The sequence below is a fragment of the Enhydra lutris genome, unplaced genomic scaffold, assembly GCF_002288905.1.
Source record: "Enhydra lutris kenyoni isolate GAN:26980312 unplaced genomic scaffold, ASM228890v2 scaffoldscaffold70, whole genome shotgun sequence".
In the NCBI taxonomy this organism is placed as follows: Eukaryota; Metazoa; Chordata; class Mammalia; order Carnivora; family Mustelidae; genus Enhydra; species Enhydra lutris.
The window spans coordinates 5,997,875-6,011,533 of NW_019154154.1; the positions used below are offsets into that span (position 1 = coordinate 5,997,875).

At 41.0% G+C, this 13,659-nt stretch overlaps 1 long non-coding RNA gene across 1 annotated transcript in view; it reads left to right on the plus strand.

Annotated features, from left to right (window-relative positions):
* The window catches only part of LOC111159864, an 88,682-nt gene extending 76,311 nt beyond the window's left edge, over positions 1-12,371 (plus strand). The window contains exons 4-5 of the long non-coding RNA XR_002641436.1: positions 2,540-2,712; positions 12,257-12,371. This is a non-coding gene — a long non-coding RNA (uncharacterized LOC111159864). The remainder of the gene's footprint in view (positions 1-2,539; positions 2,713-12,256) is intronic.
* The last annotated feature ends 1,288 nt before the right edge of the window (positions 12,372-13,659 follow it).

Consider the following 13,659-nt stretch of genomic DNA (forward strand, 5'->3'; position numbering starts at 1 on the left):
TGTTCCATGTGCCATTGGCTGGAGTGTTTTGACTTACTCTGGAGAATATACTTCCAAGATGGTGCAGTCACATAACTAGCAAGTGAATGCTGACTGTTTGCAGGGAACTCAACCGAAACTGCTAACCAGAGGTCTTGATTGTTCTCCATGTGGTTACTTCAGCTTCCTTATAACATGGTGGCTGGATTTCAAGAGGTAGGAGCTGCCAGTCCTAATTAGTCCGTGGTTTGAAAGGTTCATAATATTTCTTTCTTTGCATTTTATTGGACAAATCAGTCTTAGACCCAGCATAGAGTCAAGGGGGGAGGGAATAGAAACTCTACTACTTTATAGGAGGTGTAGCTTGCATGTAGAGGGAGGAGCTGAATTATTTGGGGCCATCTTTGGAGAATAACTTTAATTCTCAGCCTTCATCTTTATGTGTAGAATGTCAAATGGACAGAAGAAAACATACATCAGAGAGTTGCTATGAAAATTTTAAGAGAAAATGTATGTGTCAAGTTTAGAATGATTACCAGCACATAGTAAGTAGTGAATACGTTTTAGTTACTTGAGCTGATTTTTCTTGATAGGAGAATGGAGAATTGCAACAAAACAGTAAGGTAGCGAAGAGCATACCTTTCCTCCATGGGAATTATGACCTCTTCTCATAAGGTCCAGTTAGACGATTTTAATATTTCCTTGACAACTTCAGTTAATGCATTCTCTTTCATCTGCTGCTTCCTTTTAAACAACTGGTAGAGATTAAAAAAAAAGAGAGAGAGACCTCAAATCAGTAGCCATCAAGTGAAAGGAATAACCCACAGTTTTGTTGTCTAATGACTTTTGGTGTCTTTGTTGGAACCCTTTTTATTTTTACACTCACTTGTGGGTATTTTTTTCTTGATATCATTTTTCATTTCCTCTACATGGCACTTTGAAAAAGTAGTTCTCTCGAGATGTAATGAAGGATACTGGAATGACAAGCCCTGGGAAGCTACTCTTGGTCCTCTCTTTGGAAGCACTCATGTGCAGATTTAATCCTTCAGAAAAGTTATATATCATCAGAGGTCATAAGCTGGATAAAATACTAAGTATAACCAGATCACTTCCAAGTCAAGTCATCTCTGCATTTTAGCAATTCCAGCAAAGTAAATTCTTGTTACTACAGGTAGGGATTAATGCGATGTGCTAATATAATTACATAAATTCATTATTTTAGCAGTTGAAATGTTATCCAGGTCAAAGTGCCTGGTGCCTTTGTACCTATCTTGATTTTATATAAAAAGAGCTATCAAGTTTGTGCTAGATTCTTTTTTTTTTTTTTAAGATTTTATTTATTTATCTGACAGATCACAAGTAGGCAGAGAGGCAGGCAGAGAGAGGAAGGGAAGCAGGCCCCCTGCCGAGCAGACAGCCCAATGTGGGGCTCTATCCGAGGACCCCGGGATGACAACCTGAGCTGAAGGCAGAGGCTTTAACCCACTGAGCCACCCAGGCGCCCCTGTGCTAGGTTCTAATAGCACTGCTAACCTCATTCTTTTGATTCTGTATGTGTCCATACCTGTAATTTTTCCAAGTGATTAAGATCACAAGTTATTCCTTCTACAGTTGACATATGTGATTATTCATCTCTTTAGTTCTTTTAACAGCCACAGTTTATTAATGATCATTTACCATGCAGTAATAAACTCTGTATCATTTAGTCCTTCCGGAATTTTCTGATCCTTGATTACAGTGTAACATATTGCCTGATTAATTGCTCATCATTGGTGTTTTCAGCTTCTGTGTACACTAGTTAAGGTTATTTCTTCCCTTTTTGGCTTTACTATTCCCTGAAGACTTTCATTGTCAACAGCCTTATTAGTTGTCTTCAACTTCTCTCACTTCCTTCTTGTATTTCCTAATAGCACAGAACATATACTGACTCCTTGCAAATGGCTACCATTTACTCTTGTTCCAGTCTAGCATAGTGGTTCTTAGATTTTCATGTGCCTTAGGAGCACCTGGAGGGCTTCTTAAAACACAGATTGCTGGATTCCTTTCCCAGAGTAGGTCTGGTGTGGCCAGAGATTTTGTTTTTCTAACAAGTTAACAAGTTCCCAGGGCTGCCCATGCTGCCTGTCCAGGACCAAGCTTTGAGAACCACTAGCATAGCAGGTTAGCATGGTGGTTATGAGCCTAGGTTCTAGGTTCAGCTGATATGGGTTCAGACCATAGCTCTGCCACTTAACTTTCCCAACCATGTGACCTTGAAAGCTAAGGTTTTACAGCTTAAACTTTAATTTCTACATTAGTAAAATCAGAAGAGGGCCAAATTCTAGACTACTTGTAAGGATGAGATGAATTAATCCATATAAAGCACTTAGTATAGCAGTAAGATGTCAATGCTCAGTAAACGTAAGTATTGGTATTTTTTTTAAGTGTGAGAATTAATGTTCAAGCTTAATTATCAAAGTTAAGAAAATGTGCCTCTTTTCACAAACTGGCCATTTTTCTTTGGCTCTTGATTTTCTATACTGCTGAGTTAGAAATGCTATTTTTTTTTTTTTTTTTTAAGATTGGCCATGTGGACAGAAAGATGCAGTAGAGAGATCATGAGATTTGGAATCAGGAAAACGCCTGGGTTCTAGTCTAGACTCTGCTATTCCTGGCTTTGTGACTCACAGCAATTTGCTTCATCTCTCCGATCCAAGTTTCCTGTAAATATCTTCTAAAGTAGTGACATAAATGGTAAGGATTGTTATATGGTTCAAATGAGCTAGAGTATTTGGTAGATTTTTTTTTTATTTTAATGTTCCATACAAGTAGTTGTTATTGTTATTTTTGTTGAGCATAAGCGTCTAGAGCAGTGTTTTATTCACTTATTCATTACTGTTGTGAGAAATCATGCTTCTGTGGAGGGACAATTATGGGGAAAAAAACTTGTCCATTAGCGTTATTTTGAGGTGGTAGAAACTCTAACCAAGAATTGCTGAACACTTGCTTAGATGTGTGGATGTGTTATTTTCTTTCCTCCCCCTCCCCCAAGATTTATTTATTTATTTATTTGGCAGAGAGAGAGAGAGAGAGAGAGAGACGCAGTGAGAGAGGGAACACAGCTGGGGGGTGGTGGAAGAGGGAAAAGCGGGTTTTCTGCTAAGCAGGGAGCCTGATGTGGGGGCTCGATACCAGGAGCCAGGGATCACCACTTGAGCTAAAGGCAGACGTTTAACAACTGAGCCACCCAGGCTCCCCTGGATGTGTTATTTTCTATTCATGATCTAATTAGATGTCCTTCTTACTGACTGAAATGCTGGCTCATCTTCCAGACTTTTTACCTGGAAGGAATTAACATCCAAATGGCCATATTTTAAAATGATGCTGAGGGAAAGAGAAACAATTATGTTATATCTGATAATGATTGGAAAAAAGCACACTTAAGAAAACTTTGTTCTCATAGTATGAGTTGCCGAGTTTTTATAGTAGATTTTATACAAAAATCAGGGACTTCTTTTTAGTTGATACTACAGGATTCTTTCAGAAGAGGAAAGAAGTTCCTTTTAATCAAAAGTCTTAAATGTATGAAGATACCAAAATGAACCACTCATGTTTTATGCTTTTGGTGCATTTTTCTCTTGAAAGAAGCAGAATGACATACAAAAAGTCACTACCTACGTCCCAAAGAAGGCTGAGTCGGAGAGCTGAGGGAGAGAGATTGTTTCTGGCTGGGGGATCAGCACCCTCCTGTTCTCAGGCCACATGCTGAGCCACAGTAAGCCAGTGGTGTGTCTGCGTATCATAAGGAGCCTGAAAAGGACTCTGTGAGCCCAATTTATTGACCTTCACAAAGGATTATATTTAAACCATCTCATATAGATGAGACTCTATCCTCCATTGGGGGAAGAAATCCTTCCTTTGAAGGAGATTCCATAACCTTCCTTATTAACTCGTTTCAGTATTTACCATCCTTTGCTTTCTGCAGAGAAACCTATTTCAGCTGCCACAGGAACATCAGGATTTATCCACTCTGGATTTGCTGAACACAGACATCTTTATGTAGCCAACCATCATCATATCTCCGGGGCCCCCATGTCACTGCTTCATCAGTTGATTACACAATTAAATAGTTCTGGGAGTCAGGATATCATCATGAGCAAGACCACTGAGAGTCAGGCAGTTCTGGATTAGAGTCTTGGCTCCTTCCCTCTCTTGTTCCTATAACCTTGGGAAAAGTTACATAAAACCTGTGAGCCTCAGTTTTCTTACCCATACAATGAGGGTTATAAACATATAACATACCTACCTCTTAGGGGTATTGTGAAGGGAGAAATGAATGTTTTAAGTCAAGCAACATGAAATCATTAATATATGACCATTTAGACCAACAAAATAGCAATTTTACATGGTTCATACTAATAAATGACTTAGCAAAAGGACCTGAATTCTAACAAAGATTTAACATTAATAACAATTTTTAGAAATAAGAGAAAAAACTTTAATATATTATCATTAACATAATACATTTAATGTTAATATAGTATATAGGTAACATATGTTATAATAACATCATCATCATCATCATCATCATTATTATTATTATTATATTATCATCATTATTGTGATGGTGTGCAGTATCCAGTCTAGGTGCTAGAGGATATTCCTGCAAACAAGCCATTATGCAATGGTGAGAACACTGATTTTTGGAGCTGTGTGTGATGGCATAAACATGTGGAAGGTAGAATGTCCAGGCCAGTCTGCAGAGATCAGGGAATGTGCCTGAAAGGCAGTAGTGTTTGAACTGGGTTTTCTAGGGTCAGTTGGAGACTTCTGGATAGACAAACTGATGGAGGAATATCAAGCAGAGGAAGGAGCATGAGCCTAACCCACAGAGGTAGGAAGGGATATGGGACCTTTGGTGGCCTGCAGTGATTCTGTGCAGCAAGAGCATAAACTTGGACTTGGGTATGGAAGGAATTGAGAGTAGAGAGGAGAAAGAAATGGCTTGAAAGAAAGGTAGTTTTTTTTTTTTTTTTTAAGATTTTTATTAGAGAGAGGGAAAGCACAGAGGGAGAATGAGAAGGAGAGGTAGAAGAAGCAGGCTCCCTGCTGAGCAGGGAGGCCCCTGTGGGACTTGATTCCAGGATCCTGGGATCATGACCTGAGGCAAAGGCAGACACTTAACTGACTGAGCCACCCAGGTGCCATAAGAAAGGTAGGTTTTACTGGGGAAGTGCCATGACTGGCTTTTTGGGTTTGGAAGGTTCTTCTGGAGGTTTTGTAAAGCATGACGGGCATGGAGCAAGTGGGGACACAGAGGGATGTGGAGCGAAGCTATTGAGAACCAATGTCAGCTGAACTCAGGGCAATAGCAGCGTACTTGAGAGCAGTTGATGGAAATGACAGATTTATGGTTTCAAAGTCCTAGTGATGGCTGGGCTCAGACAAGAGGTTGATGTACGTGGACTCATGGGTATGTGGCTTGGGCCCTGGTGGATGGTCCACTGTTCCCTGAGGTACAGGAGATTGGAGGAATGGGAGGAGGAAGCTGGGGCATGCAGACAGGGTGAGAGAGCTGAGGAAATAATGAGTTGGGTTTGGGCAACCTTGCTGTGGTCTAAGTGTTTGTGTCTCCCCAAAATTCATATGCTGAAGCCCTAATCCCCATGTGATGGTACTTAGAAGTGGGAGCTTTGGGGAGGGAATCGAGTGTAGATGAGGCCACGAATATAGAGCCCTCGTGATGTGATTGTACCCCTCCAAGGAAGAGGATACCAGATCTGCCCCTCTGCCTGCGAGGACCCCGCAAGGAGGCATTGCGTGCAAGAGGACCTCACGTCTCTAGAACCATAAGAAATGTGTGTGTTTAGAGCTAGACGTGGCAACATTTATAGAGTGGCAAACACAGCTTCTGCCCTCCTTTTGTTATGGAGAGAAATAAGGGGTCTGCTTTTCTGACCACCAAGATAAGAATGTATGGGAATCATCTCTGCTTTTCCAGGTGAGAATAGTTCTGGCCGTTGTCAAGTGGTTGAAGGTGTTTTGTAATGACCTTGTAAAGCTTCGATTTTAGAATATTCCCTGCCTTTGGGAGAATCTCCTGAGTCAGGCTTATTAAGAACCTAAGGGGCTTGAGCAGATCTGGGAGAGTTAGCCATTGGAAGACTTGCCCATTCCTAGAATTCACGTTGATCAGTAATATTGGTTCTGAAAATAGCTGAGAGCTAAAAATATCTTTCAGAGAGAGAAAAATTTATAAGCCCATCAAGAAGGGAAAACACGAGAAAAGGAAAATGCCACGTTTTTCTTGAGCTTTTTAATGGCATCAGCTAATATAAATCACGGATGAGTGTGGGAATAGGAAAAAGCAAAAGGCATGGCTGCTTGAGTCTTTTCAAAGAACAATCTCCCTGAGTCATAGTGACTGATTACTATGTGTAATGAAAGATAGGAATGTCAGTGATGATGGAGTTTCCAAGCCTGCCTAAGTGGGGGAAATGTTGGTGTTATTGATGAAGGAGAGGAATTTAGCATGCTGAGCCCAGTGTGGATGGAAGGAAAAGGACAAGCTCAGTTTGGCAAATGTTCATTTGAGGGAAGAAAACGGAACAGCCAAGCAAGAACGTTAAGCAGGAATCAAAGACAACACAGCAGGGGCTGGAGTGAGAGAACAAGGTGGAAGGTAGAGAATGGGGTGTCATTTGTATGGACATTATCCAAGAAGCAGACAGACCATTTGTAGCACAAGAAAGAACTCCACACCCAGGTTGAAATTTCAGAAATGCTCAGCATTCAGAGTTAGGGGACAGGAAGAAGAAGCAAAGGCAGTGGTGAAGGCAGAGATCAAGCAAGGAGGTAGAATGACTTATCATGGAAGTGGGTAGAGACCATGTCAAGGTTTCAAGACAGGTGATCAATATATTCTTGAGCTTCTTTTTAAGAAATATGTTGGTAAAGGAGGAGCAATAAGATGGTAGCTAGAGCTAACACCAAAATCATACTGAGATTTTCTTTCAACGTGAAGGAGAAAAACACAGGTTGGGTTGAAGTCTATGGGGAGGGAAAGTTTGAAGATGCCAGGGAGAGGAAATAAATATAACAACCGTATCTCTCAGATGGGATCTAGCTTTAGAGAAAAAAGGAGACACAGATTCCCTTGAGCTGGAAAGGACAGAGGGTTAGTAAAAATGAAGGTTGAAATATTTTTTTTTTTAAATCACAGTGTTAGCGGGGGCACCTGGGAGGCTCAGTAGTTGAAGTGCCTTAACGCTTGATTTCAGCTCAGGTCATGATCTCAGCGTCATGGGATCAAGCCCAGCATTGGGCTCCATACTGTGGGGAGTCTGCTTGAGAGTCTCTCTCTCTCCTTCTGCCCCTCCCCCCTCAAATAAATAAATAAATCCTTAAAAAATAAATAAATGGAGATGTTAGGTTAAAGAAGAAAATCTTTGGAGTTGCTCACTAAAAATGAAATGGGGAGTTATTTATCAAGTAAGAATGCAGATCTCAGAAGAATCAAGAGATTTTAAAGTAGCTGTTGGTAGACATTTGAAGTTATCATCCCCAAAATGAGGAAAGAACTTAGAGCTAAGTGGTGAATGCTGAATTTGAGTAGCAATCACAAAATATTTGTTCAGTTCCTTCTATGTGCCAGGCACATGTACTTGAAGCCAGAATTCAGGTTTACCTCTCTCATTAGCAATACTCTGGGACCAAGGCTCAGGGATACAGAGAGTCGAGGGAGAGGATTTTTTAGAGCAGAGGAGAGGACCACACTGAAGAACATGCCAAGCAGGCAGCCAGAGTACTATGCCATTCAGAAAGCACTGTTCCCGATTCTGATAGTTCTTATTTTATGCTGACTGAACTTACCACCTTCAGCATTCCTCAGAAATTACATCTGGGTATTCATAAACTTGAGTCAGTAAAAAGGAATAGTTCTCAGAAAGGGGGAAGAGAATTCTTGGAAAAATAAATACATGGATAATTTTTATGTTTTTTTAGAGATTTTATTTATTCACTCATGAAAGACAGAGTGAGAGAGAGGCAGAGACAGGGAGAAGCAGGCTCTCCTCTGAGCAGGGACCCCGATGGGGAACTCCATCTCAGGATTCCAGGATCACGACCTGAGCTGAAGGCAGAGCCACCCGGGTGCCCTAAGTGAATAAATTTTAATAGGTAGCTTTGATCTCCTCAGCAGTTTTATTATGATTTACTAGGTATGGGTTTCTTTGCATTTATCCAAAACATTCATGAATTGCAGAATGGTTAAGTAAGTTGTACATGGTGTTTACACAGTGGGATACTATGCAGCAAGGAAAATGAACCCATTGTAGTTACACACAATGTAGTATAAATTGTATACATTGTGTGTGTACACAACAGCATGGATGAAGCTCACAAACAATGTTGAGGGAAGGGCGCCTGCATGGCTTAGTCAGTTGGGCCACTGCCTTCGGCTCAGGTCATGGTCCCAGAGTCCCGGGATCGAGTCTCGCATTGGGCTCCCAGCTCTGTGGGGAGTCTGCTTCTCCCTCAGACCTTCTCCCCTCTCATGCTCTCTCTCACTTTCTCTCTCTCTCAAATAAATAAATAAAATCTTAAAAAAAAAAAGAATGTTGAGGGAAAGAAGACTTACACAAAAGAATTTATACACATTTTCTTTTTCATTTATTAGAAAGTTAAGCTGTGTTGTTAGAAGTCAGGGAAGCTTCACTTTTGACTCAGGCGAGAGAGTACCGGGGGCTGGTAATGTTCTGTATTTGATCGAGGTGGTTTCCCTCGGGTGTGTGTCCTTGTGCTAATTCATTAAGCCGTATACTTATAAGTTGTGTGCTTTCTTTGGTGTTTTACACTTAAATAAAAAGCTTTTCCTACAAAAATGCTTGTTACCAATGGGAAAGAAAAAGAAACCCATTTGAGTTTAGTTTGAAGAAAGCAAGTTGAGCATCTATTGAATATCACTGGTATGACAGTCCATCCCTTATGTTACAGACTAAGAAACCAATATCTAGATCTATTAAATACCTGATTCTGGGTCTCAGAGAGAATTAGTAAAAGAGTTAGAATTGAAGGCTGTTCTTGAATTCCAAATCAAAACCCAGAGCTTTCCACCAGCCCATCATAGTATAAACATAATATGCATAAACTCTTCTAGCTCTGGGACCAAAGACTGCTTTCATCCATTCATTCATGTGACATCTATCATGAGCCAGCCTTTGTGCTAGGCTTGGGGGTCTGGTGGCTTTCGCCCTGCAGCCCAGTGAGGACTGTAATGCAAGATATAAACAGACGCTGAGGAACACATGTAGGGAGCTGCGAGATCCTAGGTGGATCCAGGTGCCATCCTAGGGGTGTATCTGTATGCATACTAGATACTTCGAGAGGCATATGTTCGGTGGTGAGGTGGGTGAACTGGTGTAATACTTTGGAATTACAATTTTGGAACTGAAACCTTGGACCTACCACTTAACTGCTAGGCAGTACGACCAAGCTAGATGACTTCAGGTTGGTCACATAATCTCTCTGTGCTTCAGTTCTCTCAGCTGTCTAATGGGGTTCAGTTACGGGAGTTGGTATATGTAAATGCTTACGAAGGTGCTGGGCACAGACAGCGTGTACCAAGGAGGAAAGGGAGCTCAGTGGGGAAAGTCCGCCCTAGCGGATAGGAGTGTTTTATTATTGACATTGTTTGGAATTGCCAACATATGGTAGTCAGAAAAAGCAGACTCGTTTTTTGGCTTTATCATTGTTTTTAAAATCTCTATCAACCGTGCAACTCCTTATTGCTTGGATCCGAAGCAGCTCCTCCCACTATCCCACCCTCTACCGTATGTTATGGAAGGCCACAGAGGAATTCCCCAGAATGGGGTGGGGTGGAGGCTAACTTGGGGAGGAGGCCTTCCTGACAGAGGAACCCCGCTTCAAAGGCAAGCAGGTAAAGAGATGGTGTTCATTAGGACTATCAGTTAATACTCAAGCCAGGAAGAGGACAGGACTTTCCTGGGGAGAGTAGTCCCATCATTGGAAAGGAAAGAAAATCATTGTGAATCTTTGACAGGTGTCATTGAAGGCCACTCACAATTTCACATGAGATCCTTCTGCCTTCAGTTCAACATTTTCCTCACTCCTTGGCATTGTACGTGGTTGCCTTTTGAGAGTCAAGGATGGCTTGAAGATATTCGCCTTTGAGAGTGTAATTCTGCCAACAAGCTATTTCTGTGCAGTGCTTCTTATCATACCAATGTGAGAGCCTACTTTGATGATAAGAATAATCAACTGCTTTGTCTTCTAGAGGGTTCTTAATGCCAACAGTCTGCACTTCTCTCAGAGTGCAATTAAATAAAGGGAAGGACAAAGCCCAGTTAAATAATTCATAAAAGCACAACCACAGAAAGAAAAACTGAGCTTGGTTTTTTTGTCAGTCAGTTACTGGGCCACTACCAAGGTAAGGGACTCCCTTACGCTGAGACTGTCACACTGTCATAGGAGTCCACATCAGAAATATAAGACATCTTACTGAAGAGTCCCAGGAGGACTGGCTTCATCTGGGCTGCTATCACAAAATACCAAGGACTATAATAAATAAGGAATCACTTCATACGTGTTAAAATGGCTGTGATCAGTTAGAGAAGAGATAAATACTAGGGAGAATGTGGAGACAAACAAGGCCTTGTGCACTGTTGGCGAGGATGTAAATTGGTGTGGCCACTGTGGAAAACAGTAGAGACATTTCTCAAGAAATTAAAATGAGACATACTGCGTGATCTGGCAATTCCACTTCTGGGTATACATCCAACGGAAATGAAAACAGGATTTAGAAGAGATACCTGCACTCCAGGTTGTCTGCAGCATTATTCATTATAGCCAAAATAGGGAAACAGCCCAATATATGAAAATATTATGTAGCCATGAGAAAGAAGTACCTTCTGCCATTTGTGAGAATGTGGATGGACCTTGAAGGCATTATGCTAAATGAAATAAATTGGAGAGGTAAAGACAAATACTGTGTGATATCACTTCTATGTGGAAGCTAAAAAAAGCTGAACTTATAGAAACAGACACTAGAATTGTATTACCAGGGACTGGGGTGGGGGAAGAGGGGAGATGTTGGCCAAAAAAGTACAAACTTCCAGTTATATGATGAATAAGTTCTGGAATCTAAGGTACAGCATAGTGATTATAGGTAATAATACTCTATTATTTACTTGAAAGTTGCTAAAATAGTAGATCTTAAATATTCTCATGACAAAAAAGAAATGATAATTAGGTGACATGATGCAGGTGTTAGTGAACGCTATGGTGGTGATTATTTTGCAATATAGAAGCATATCAAATCAACACATCATACACCACAAACTTACACAATGCTGGATGTCAATTATATCTCAGTAAAGGTGGAAAAAGATGTAGGATTTTGATAAAATTGGTTATTATTTTGACATATTGATACGAGAAGTTGCAGAGAGCACTGTTATTCCAAATAACTGGTACAGAGCTCCCGAATCAACTGGAACTTTTCATAACATCTAGAACATCTGGAAAGGAAGCACACTCCCATTTGCATAATGTCATCTCTTTCTTTCTGAAAAGCACCCCTGTTCTCCAGGGATATTATTGGAGGTGGGATATTATTGCATATCCTATATTGGAGGTGGGCTATTACTGCAGTAGGGGCTACTATTTGAGGATATCATGAAATCTTGGCAAGCGTGAGAAGAGATTTTTGTCTTTAAAAGGTTGTGTCAAAATATCTTTTCTGGTCTGGGCTTTGACCATTGTCTTGCCATCTTCTCTGGTCCTGGCAGGCACTGTGATGCGTCCCCACCTTCCTGAGGCTTTATGAGTCCAACAGCTCTCAGTCCTTATCTTTGTTACCTCCGTCCCCAGGGAGGCCACAACAGTGTTTTGTTTTTGTGGTAGAGATTCTTAGAACACTTAATCTTTGGAACAACCTCAACGCCATGGGTATTACTAAGACCGGTTTTCACACTGAAGGAACAGACTCAGACTTTACACAACTTGGCCTGGGTCTTGCTGCCAGGAAATGATGGACTTGGGATTTAAACCTCCATCAATCAGCTACCAAAGCTTATACATGCTGTTAGGTGGCAGCATTCAGCTGTATCCCTATTTGGGGAGATTGAGTTCTCTGTTTCTAATCTGTTATTGATTAGCTTAAATTGTTGGAAAACTATTTCAGATACTGAACTAAAATCTGTTTCTTTTTATTTCTGTATAAAATTGCCCTATAAGAGCTATCCAGAATGTCCACTTTTTTTTTTTTTCCTCCTGACAGTCACTTTCAAATACTTGAACGAAACTCTCAAATATAGTTAGGGACGGATTCATAAAGAGGTGGAGCCTGAAGAAGAGCCATAGCATTTGAATTGATGGAAATGAAAGAAACAGACATTATAGGTAATCAAATGAGATAACAATAGAATGATTTGTTGAGGGCTTGTTGTGTCCAGTATTATGCTAGTCGCTGGCTATATGTTATCCCAAGTCATCCTCAGGCTGATTGTGCCGAAGGTGGATGCTATAGTGATTTTATAGATGCAAAAGTGTACTCAAGAGATGTGCAGTAATCTGGGGCACCTGGGTGGCTCAGTTAGTTAAGCGGCTGCCTTGGGCTCAGGTCATGATCCCTGGGTCCTAAGATCAAGCCCCACATCCAGCTCCTTCCTTGCTCAGCAAGGAGCCTGCTTCTCCCTCTCCCCGCTTCTCCCCTCCTGCTTGTTCTCTCTCTCTCTCTCTCTCTCTCTCTCTTTGTTTAAACATAAATCTTTAAAAAAAAAGAGATGTGTGGGAATCCACTTCACCCAGGTATTAAGTGACAGAGATTTGGAACTGGACATATGTGATTCCAAAAGATATGTTTTCCTCACTAGCCTCGGCCTGGGTCTTGGCTATGTACATTAAATTACAAAAACAGTGTAATCTGTTTATAAGTCTGAGTTCAGTGGAGTACAAGCCTGGGAAGGCATTCTTTTTTTTCAGTCACCACCTTAAATACGCTCTGCCAATTTGCTCCATTCTTGTCCTGTGTTAACATTTTAAGAGGATTCCATTGCATTCCATTTTAGGCCTTTTTAGTCAGGACAAAGCCCAGCTCATGTAAGTCTCAGATTCCGATCTCATTTCTTTCCTTTTGTCCAGCTGAGACCCAACATCCTAAGCCAGGTAACCTGCAGCGAAGAAGTACATGGTGAACTCATTTATTCTTTTCCCCTGCCTCTTTCACAGGCATTTCAGGCAGGAAGCAGAGAAATGGTGGCCAAGTGACCATTAATTGATGACATTGGAATCATCTTTGACAGTGCTGCTTCTCTAGGTAAATCTGATCAGCTACCGATGCTGTCAGTAAGGCCAGCATCCACCAACGGGCTGGATTTTGGGAAAGGAAGGACAAAGGGGAAGCAAAATTAAGGTTTGGATGACAGGAAAGATGACATTTATGGAGATGGTCAAGCTGGAAGAAAGTGAGGATAGGCATAATCCAAAGGGCGTGGTTCTACATGATGACTTAAATTGGAAAGAGAGTTTTCTCTCCCTTTATGGAACTGGTGTGTTCCATCTGTTCTAAAATGAGCCCAACTGCTCGTGTTAACTGCTATTAGAAAATCAAGGATGTATCCCCACAATGAAAAGAAGAAAATTCTCAATAGACTTAATTAAAAACTTTTGGTGAAGATGGAG